Genomic DNA, 10,142 nt, shown 5'->3' with positions numbered 1-10,142 from the left:
TAAACTGAACTGGGCATTTAGTTATATTTCTTCTCTGTGCCTAGCAAACAGCAGCAAATAAGGAGACGAGACAACACATGCAAAAATATTTTCCCTGCACATCCAAGTTGTATGATGAGTGTATTTAAGTCATCCCAGATTTTAATAAAAGAAAAGCAGCCCTTTCTATTTCAGGCTGATTTAGTGGTTTCAGTTCTTGTAACGTTTCTTCTTATTCTTGGTTCTCGTTGCTACCCTCAGGAGAGTTCTCCTACTTTTATATCCCTCTGAATTTCTAGTCTACGTTCCCTTCTTCCTCCTCAACATCAGCAACAACAAGAAGCAGGGAAGCCTTACTGTTACTGGGCTGGATTCCAACCTTCACAGCTCAGAATGCGACTGTGTGTAGAGACAGGGCCTGTGAAGGCGTTGTTAGGTTAAAATGAGGCATGAGGATGGGCCTGAATCCAAACTGACCAGCGTCCTTCTAAGATGACCTGGGGACAGCAGGAATGCAGGGGCGCAGAGCAAAGGTGGTCATCTGGAAGTCGAGGAAAGAGGCCTCAGAAGAAACCAAACCTCTCACACCTCAATCCCAGACTTCCAGCCTCCAGAACTGCGTAAGAATAAATTTCTGCTCTTCAAGCCACCCATTGCATGCGGTATTTTGTTATGGCAGCCCTGGAATACACTCAAGCTTTTTTTGTTTTTTAACCCAGATGACAGAATTGTTCAAATAAATGTGCCCCTGCTTAATGAGAGCCACATTTGGAGGGCAGTGTGGGCACACTTTTTATAGAAATGGGACATCGTTCTACAAGGCCCATGCTCCTATTTGGAAGTTTTTGCTGATGTATTGTCATCGTTTAGCAAAAAGTGTGGTCATGGAAGGAAGGACCAGTGAGCGAGCTATTAAATACAGGTACATGGCTCAGCACCTGTAGTTCAAGTGGCTAGAGCACCAACCACATACACTGAAGGTGGCGAGTTTGAGCCCAGACCAGGCCTGCTGAACAACAATGACAACTGCAGCCAAAAAGTACCTGGGTGTTGTGGTGGGCGCCTGTAGTCTCAGGTACTTGGGAGGCTGAGGCAAGAGAATCGCTTAAGCCCCAGAGCTGGAGGTTGCTGTGAGCTGTGACACCACGGTACTCTACTGAAAGTGACATAGTGAGACTCTGTCTCCCAAAAAAAAAAAAAAATACAGGTACATGACCTCTGCAGCCCTTGCAGCCCTCACCCCTCTGAGCCTAGGCAGCAGACAGGCTGGGAGGTGTCCTTGCCCACTTGAGCCACTTTTCTGTGACAGAAGCTTCTTTTACACTGAAGGGGAGGCATGGAATTAGCACAAAATGAGAAACAGTATAAAAACTGAAATGTGATCTTGAAAGTTTATCCTAGTACAAGCCATGTAGGGGAAACTTCTGGAAGTTTGTCATTTAGCAGAGACCTTCCAGCTGGGAGGGTGACAGAAACCCTGTGACTTGTCATCCAAAGCGCTAGGGTCTTGTGAATATTCTTAATGAGAACCACATTTTACCAGCTGGAAAGCAGCTCCTCCTTAACTGACATCTGAAAATTTCTTTCCTTTTTTTTTTTTTTGAGACAGAGTCTCACTTTGTCGCCCTGGTGGGTAGAATGCCATAGCTTTATAGCTCACAGCAATCTCAAACTCCTGTATTTAAGCAATCCTCCTGCCTCAGCCTCCGGAGAAGCTGGGACTACAGGCACTCACCACAACAGCTGGTTAATTTTTCCATTATTATTATTTTTTTCTTTTTAAGGTTTTTTTGTGTGTTTGTTTGTTTGTCTAGAGACAGAGTTTCACTCTGTCGTCCTCCATAGAGTGCAGTGGTGTCACAGCTCACAGCAACCTCCAGCTCTTGGGCTTAGGTGATTCTCTTGCCTCAGTCTCCCAGTAGCTGGGACTACAGGTGCCCGCCACAATGCCCGGCTATTTTTTGCAGTTTGGCTGGGGCCGGGTTTGAACCCACCACCCTCAGTATATGAGGCCGGCGCCCTACTCACTGAGCCACAGGCGCCACCCTATTATTATTATTTTTATTGTTGGGGATTCATCGGGGGTACAAGAAACCAGGCTACACTGATTGCATTTGTTAGGTAAAGTCCCTCTTACAACTGTGTTTTACCCCATAATTTTTCCATTTTTAGTAGGGATAGAATTTGGCTCTTTTTGTTCAGCCTGGTCTCAAACTCCTAAGCTTAAGTGATCCTTCCAACGTGGCCTTCCAGAGTGCTAGGATTACAGGTGTGAGCCACTGCGCCCGGCCAACATCTGAAAGTTTCTAATGGAAATTAGAAGAGGCCTCCAAACAAACAGGCTGTGAGAAAACATGAATTGTAGAAAATGTGCTCTACATAAAACCTAGGGTTTTCTATTTTTCTAGATTTGTTTTTATGTAGATGAGGCCTATCCTAGATATTCTAGGAATGAGCCAGTGTGCGTTATTTAGCACGAGGCCTCAGAGACCTGAGTATGTGGGAACCAATTTCCCTTTGCCTTGTGTACAAGGTACTCAAACCTTATCCCATGATGTGCCTAAGGACATCAGGACAACCCAAAACACTAGGCAGGTAAAAGGCATTAATAGGGTTCCACCTGCCTTCAATTTTCATTCCCTCCATCCGGGAGACACCAGCATTGACTCGTCCACCCATCGCTCCCTCTGCGTGATATTCATTCAGAAGGAAGAGCTTTTGCTGCATTCAAGCAGAGTCCAGAGGGAAATTTTTCTAAAAGTGGGGATCTGTCCTATCTCCCCCACTGCCCACCCCCTGCCTGTTTAGGGGGTCAAATCCCAGGAGATGGTGGGTGGACTCTAAACAAATGCTGGTGTATCTGTCATGACCCAAGCCCAAATCCTATCAATTCCCACTTCTGAGCAGGTTTTGCTATGCCCAGGCCCTGCTGCCCAGAACCCTTCCCTCTTCTAATCCTGTATTTACAGAAACAGCCCAGTTTTCTCCTTGTCCCACAGCCTTGGAACTCGATTTAAGGGGAGGGAGTGAACAAGCCTTCTCAGCTGACAAAGCTTTTGCTATCTGAGCATTGCAACAGCAAAAACAAATGGCCTAATCTTTTACTTAGATAGGCAGGGCCAGAGCTGAGCCAAAGAATCCTGTTTGTCCTAGAATGATAGAATATGCTAGAACCAGGCTACCTTGAGACCATCTGACCCACAGGGCACAGATGAGGAACTACGACCCAGAAAGATAAAATACCTTGCCAAAGGTCCTGCAGACAGTGGTAACAACACTGGTCACTCCAACTTATTTCAAGCACCTATTACGTGATCTACTCTTGGGCAAAGATGTTATCTGCATATGACTTCCCACAACAACCTTGCAGGATGGACACTATAATCTCTGATTTACAGAAAATAAATGGAAGCCCAGAGAAGCCAGGTGACTTGCCCAGCACCTCCCACCTCCCCAGCTGAGCACAGAGCCCCGTTCCGACACACTCTGGGCCACCACTCTCCAAAGTAAGACTCTTTTTCGGTGGGATGTCAGAATGCTGGCTTTTCATATCTAAAACATGAGTGGCAGGTTGCAACTGCTGCTTCACAAGTGACCGGTACAACAGGGGTAAAATACCAACCACCTGGCCTCCCTACGGCGAAAGGATTATACCTCCCAGCTCATCTTTCCACAGCCCTCTCCAAAAAGGCTGCATGAAATGCTGACAAACGGGTTGAAGTAGGGTCAGGTGTCAGCCCCTGGGCATTTACTTCCTGATTCGCTGTAGCCCTGGCACTTGTTGTGGGGAGACAGAAAAGCCAAGAGGATGTTAGCCTTCTCAGAGGCTGTGGCAGCTCTGGGAGGGGCCCCAGCTGGCTGGCATCTCTTCTTGTCCCTTCCCTCTCATGGGGGGCCTGGTGTCTTTTCCTTCACATCCCCAGGGTTCTCCGCAGGCCCTGCTCCTAGTCGGAACCTTTGCCCCAGTCCTGCCTTGCTCTGCCCCATAAAGACCTGTCCCATGAGCCATTTCTAGGGGGCCTGTGCGCTGCCCCAGGCCTAACTGATAAGCTGATCCATGTGACATGCTCCAGGGAGACTCTTGTTCCCTTTAAGTAACACAGCTGAAATTGACAGGGTAGAATTGTTAAGTTTCTGAGCAGTCAGTCAGGGATCCACTGGAGGCCAGGAAGGCCTTGGTGGGGACACACGCTCAGACTGATTCACTGATGACTAGGGTCCCAAAGAGCCTGATCCTCTGCTTCCTGTCCCCCAAGTCCCCAGGGGCAAGGTTTCCAAGTTCCACCTGTGCAAAGCCTGTAAGGAGGGGAACTCATTTGCATCTGTTTTCCCATACAGGGGCTCTACCTAATGGGACTGGGGACCTGGTAACTTCCAATTCTACCGCAGGTCATTCATTGCTCATTGTCTTTCTGTGTGCACAGAAAAACTGAAATTATGCTTAAAAGTATGCAAAATAATATTAAACTGGCATGTTCAAACACTTCCTGTTTATCAGACTCCGTATTAGTCTCGAATCTTTATCACACTTTCAGAGATCAATATTATCATCCCATTTTATTGATGAAAAAACTGAGATTTGGTGAGTGGCTCAAATTTTCATAAGAAGTCAGAGAAAGGTTTGTCTCACATCATGGCCCTTGTCCATTTATGCAAAGACATACGTCTCTTAGCATAAAGTGTGCCTCTCAGAGCCCAGGCTGGAGCTGGCTTGTGCTGGCTCATGAGAGCTGATTGCTTAAATTTCAGGGATGTGGCATGCCAATTGTTAAACATAGGTAGTATTAAAAATCAAACTTAAAATGGAATTTAAATTTAAATGAAATAAATTTTATTTTATTTTTTTTATTTTTTATTTTTTTTTGTAGAGACAGAGTCTCACTGTACCGCCCTCAGGTAGAGTGCCGTGGCGTCACACGGCTCACAGCAACCTCTTAACCCTTGGGCTTACGCGATTCTCCTGCCTCAGCCTCCCGAGCAGCTGGGACTACAGGCGCCTGCCACAACGCCCGGCTATTTTTTGGTTGCAGTTTGGCCGGGGCTGGGTTTGAACCCGCCACCCTCGGCATATGGGGCTGGCGCCCTACTCACTGAGCCACAGGCGCCGCCCATGAAATAAATTTTATTAAAAACAAAAGCAATACATAAAACTCACCACCATTATCTGTGCTCTTAAGGTTATTCACATCTATTGTATCTGGGTGCTAGACATACCATTTAACATCTCTCCCCACGTTTGTGTTCAGTGCTGGCACTTTGGTAGTTTGCAAGCAGCAGTGAGGAAGGGTGGGTAGTATTTGTACAACAGAAATTGACAAATGGTACTATCAGCTGGGTGGGGTGGCTCACGCCTATAATCCTAGCCCTCTGGAAGGCCACACAGGTGGATTGCCTCAGTTCAGGAGTTCAGAGACCAGTCTGAGCAAGAGCAAGATCCTGTCTCTACTAAAAATAGAAAAACTAGCCAGGCATTGTGGCAGCGCCTGTAGTTTCAGCTACTTGGAGACTGAGGCAAGAGGATCGCTTGAGCCCAAGAATTTGAGGTTGCTGTGAGATATGATGATGCCATGGTACTCTACCCAGGGTGACCGAGTGAGACTCTATCTCAAAAAAAAAAAAAGATATTGGGTGGCTCCTGTGGCTCAAAGGGATAGGGCACCGGCCCCATATGCTGGAGGTGGCAGGTTCAAACACAGCCTCAGCCAAACACAGCAAAAAAAAAAAAAAAAAGATAAACACTACAATCATTTTTTTTTCTTTCTGGAGTACCAGCTGTTAAACATCAGTTAATAGCTACTAGTAAACCACTGCTCTAGTCCAGAACCTTCTGGGGTGTCCACCTTTTTTTCTTTTCTCCCACACATTGGAAGAATAAAAGCTATCTTGGGTCCCACATTAAAGGCACAAACACCAATGAAATCTGATTAGCAAAAAAAAGTCCTCTGCATACTTTTTGTGATATCCCACACAAAAGAAAGATAAGCTCAAAAGAAAAAAATGTCCTCAAGAAATCAGCATGCAGGCTTGGTGCCAGTAGCTTGGCAGTTAGGGCACCAGCCACAAACATGGAGGCAGGCGGATTTGAACGCAGCCTGGGCCTGCTAAACAACAATGATGACACAACAACAAAAAATAGCCAGGCACTGTGGCGGGCACCTGTAGTGCCAGCTACTTGGGAGGCTGAGGCAAGAGAATCCCTTAAGCCCAAGAGTTTGAGGTTGCTGTGAGCTGTGACAGCACAGTACTCTACCCAGGGGGACAGCTTGAGATTCTGTCTCAAAAAAAAAAAAGAAAAGGAGAAATCAGCATGTAAGGCGGCACTTGTGGCTCAGTGGGTAGGGCGCCAGCCCCATATACCAAGGGTAGCAGGTTCAAGCCCAGCCCCGGCCAAACTGCAACGAAAAAAAAAGAAAAGAAATCAGCATACAGCCTGTGGGGTGCAGATTGGACACCCCCACTTAAAGCATGGGGCTAAAACCATAGAAGAAATCTAACTTGATGGTCTCCAGATTTATTTTATCCTGAGGGAAATTATTTTGACAAATGTTGGGCAGCAGCCTAGACCATGACAGGAAAAAGCCGAACTGGTCTAGTTGGTGTTCTAAGCCTTTAAGTTTTATGGTCGATTTTTGTGTAGCAATAAATAATTGAGACATAGGGTTTTCCTCCCCCTTCTCTGACTGTGGCTTCTCAGGGGCACACATGGGCACCTTCTGACTGCCCCCTAATCCCGAGTGTTCCCAAAGCTCTTGTCACGACCTGTCTCCTTTGTCTGTGAGTATTCTCTTCCCGTCGGATCTGTTCCACGTCTCTACCTGCCAGCGTGTCTTTTCCCCTTCTGTAGTCTGAATAAACTGAAAAACGAAACAAGGATTTAAAAGCATAAAAATCAGATTTGTTTCTACACATGACCAATGAACAAGCTAAAAATGAAATTCACAATTCTATTTACGATAGCATCAAAAAGAATAAACTAGGAATCAGTGTAACTATGGTGAGAAGCTCTGCATCTTCAGGGTGGTCTCCGGGCTCTGCTGAGGCAGTGAGCTGATGTCACCTGTTCCCTGGGTGTTTTGGGTCCTGGTGCTGCTTGGTGGGGTCTGTGGCCAGTGAATCTCTGCTTTTTTTTTTTTTTTTGTAGAGACAGAGTTTCACTTTATCGCCCTCGGTAGAGTGCCGTCCCATCACACAGCTCACAGCAACCTCCAACTCCTGGGCTTAGGTGATTCTCCTGCCTCAGCCTCCTGCACGAGGCCCGGCTATTTTTTTTTATTGTTGTTGCAGTTTGGCCGGGGCCGGATTTGAACCCTCCACCCTCGGTATATGGTGCTGGCGCCCTACCCGCTGAGCCACAGGCGCTGCCTCTCTGCTTGGTTTTCTTAGCAGGCACCAGGAGTTTGGCTGCATCTTCCATCTAGATCACTGGGGCAGCTGGTGTTGGAACTACAGACTCGAGTCTGTCACACCCTCCCCCAGGTCCGGCCTTGGGTGAACATGACACCCTTTGCTTTGTGTCACCCTTGTTACCACTCCTTCCCTGCTGGGTTGGGGACTGTGGGGAGTGGGGGGCAGCAGGTGGAAGTATAATGTAAGATTGTGGGGAGCACAGGCAGATGGAGCCAGCAGCACTGTCGCAGGTAACCCAGCCAGCACATTGCAGCCAGTGTTGAAGCACCTGGATTCTGTGGTCAGACTGCCCAAGTGTAAATCCTGATTCTGTCACTTACCAGCTGTGATACCCTGTGTAACCCACTTAAACACTCTCGCCTAAGGTTCCGAGTCTGCAAATGGAGATAAGAATGATGCCATCTCACTGAGTCATCACAAGGATTATGTGGGCCAATTCATGTCAGGTGCTAGCACAGAGCTGCCTGGGAATGTGAGCGCCATGAAACTGACCACTGGTCATCTGACTCCCAGGCCAGAAACCCGTGAGTCAGCCTTCCCTTCTCTAGGCCCTGTCATGTACTAGTCACCAGCGTTAATTAACTCTAACGTAACACCTCTTGAGTCCTTTCCCTGTTCCTTTGCTATATTGCATTAGTCCAGCCCACTGTCACCTCTCACCTGCTTTCTGCAACAGCCTCCGACCTGGTTCACCTGCCTTGGGCACCCTTCCCGTTCCAGTCTAGTCTCCAGGCTCTGGCCAGAATATTCTCTTTAAAGTGCAGTTTGGATCAAGCCACTCTCCGGTTGATGATCAATCACTGACTCCCCAAAGTGGTCAAGATGGAGTCTCATGTCAGAGTCATTGGCACTGCACACCTCCTGCCCCCACACACGGCTCCGCATTGCTTTTCAGTTTCCCATCCCCAGCCTCCGCTCCTGCCTAAGCTTTCCTTATTTTATTTTGTGTTCTTTACAGACCCATTGTTCCCTTTTTCTAGAGTCCTTCTACCCCTTCTCAGCCTTCAGACGCCAGCTTAGATCTCCCCCCCTCCAGATCAGCTCCCTGAATCCTGAGTCTGGGTTAAGTGTCCCTTCTCTTTGTTCTCCAAGCACCCAGGATTTATTTTGTGCTAACCTTTTTGTCCCTATTTTATAACTATTTCTTGAGTTATCTGTGTTCTCACTAGAACAGAGCATTCTTTAGGGCAGGACTTTTATTATTTTTGTGTGTGTGTGTGCAGTTTTTGGCAGGGGCTGGGTTTGAACCCGCCACCTCCAGCATATGGGGCCGGCGCCCTACTCCTTTGAGCCACAGATGCTGCCCTAGGGCAGGACTTTTAGCTTTCTCTCTTGAATGCCAAGTACAAGTCTTGGTATCAAGTAGGTGCTAATAAATGCTTGAAGAATGAGTGGGAGTTTGTCAAGTAGACACTACTAGAGAGAAGGGAGCTTTTAAAAAGAAACTGCAGGTTCGGCGCCTGTGGCTCCAGCGGCTAAGGTGCCAGCCACATACACCTGAGCTGGCGGGTTCGAATCCAGCCCGGGCCCGCCAAATAATGACAGCTGCAACCAAAAAATAGCTGGGCGTTGTGGCAGGCACCTGTAGTCCCAGCTACTTGGGAGGCAGAGACAGGAGACTCGCTTGAGCCCAGGAGTTTGAGGTTGCTGTGAGCTACAATGCTATGGTACTCTACCCAGGGCAACAGCTTGAGGCTCTGTCTCAAAAAGAAAAAAAAAAAGAAACTGCAAATAGGCTTGGTGCCTGTGGTTACAGCACCAGCCACATACACCAAGGTTTGAAACCGGCTCAGGGGCCTGCTAAACAATGACAACTGCAACAACAATAACAACAAATAACCGGGTGTTGTGGCAGGCTCCTGTAGTCCCAGCTACTTGGGAGGCTGAGGCAAGAAAATTGCTTAAGCCCAAGAGTTTGAGGTTGCTATGAGCTGTGATGCCATGGCACTCTACTGAGGGCAACATAGTGAGACAAAACAACAAACCAAAACAAAAAAAAACAAACCAAAACAAAACAAAACAAAAACTGCAAATAGTCTGCAGAGATAGTGGAGAGGATGAAACAAAGCTGACATCTTCACTAACCAGCACAGGCACTGGTCAGAAGGACACCAGCAGTAAATGACCACAAAGGCCATACTGACACACCCTGGCTGAGAATCAGTGCTGCCTATATGCAACCAGCCGATATAATTCCAGACAGATGTGCAGAGGCCAATTTATAAAAGACCTTGTGTAAGCTAAAAGCATCTGAACTTTCAGTAGGATGTCCCTGAAGACTTTTGACACGAGTGACATTCAGATTTATTTTAGGAGGATCACTCTGCTCACCAGTGATCTTTAAAACACCAGAAGCCAGATTCTCCCCTTGGTGATTGGCCAAGGTAGGACTGACCTTGGGAGAAAAGAAGGAACATCTGAAAGTGAAAGTGTAACCTTGGTGGGTCCATCTCCCTCCATCTCTGGGGTATCCCTGCTCTGTCCCGAACAGAATATTTAAATTAAATTAAATTAAAGCCTCAAGCTATCATTGCGTGGTTTTGTTTTGTTTTTTGAGACAAAGTTTTACTTTGTTGCCCTGGTTAGAGTGCTATGGCGTCCTAGCTCACAGCAACCTCGAACTCAGGGCTTGAGCAATCCTCTTGCTTCAGCCTCCCAAGTATCTGAGACTATAGGTGTGTGCCCCAACACCTGGCTAGTTTTTCTATTTTTAGTAGAGACAGGGTGTTGCTCTTGCTCAGGCTGTCTCTAAAAAT

Source organism: Nycticebus coucang, chromosome 23 (assembly GCF_027406575.1).
Source record: "Nycticebus coucang isolate mNycCou1 chromosome 23, mNycCou1.pri, whole genome shotgun sequence".
Taxonomy (NCBI): domain Eukaryota; kingdom Metazoa; phylum Chordata; class Mammalia; order Primates; family Lorisidae; genus Nycticebus; species Nycticebus coucang.
The sequence above is the reverse complement of the archived record's forward strand: the minus strand, read 5'-3'. Positions refer to the sequence as shown.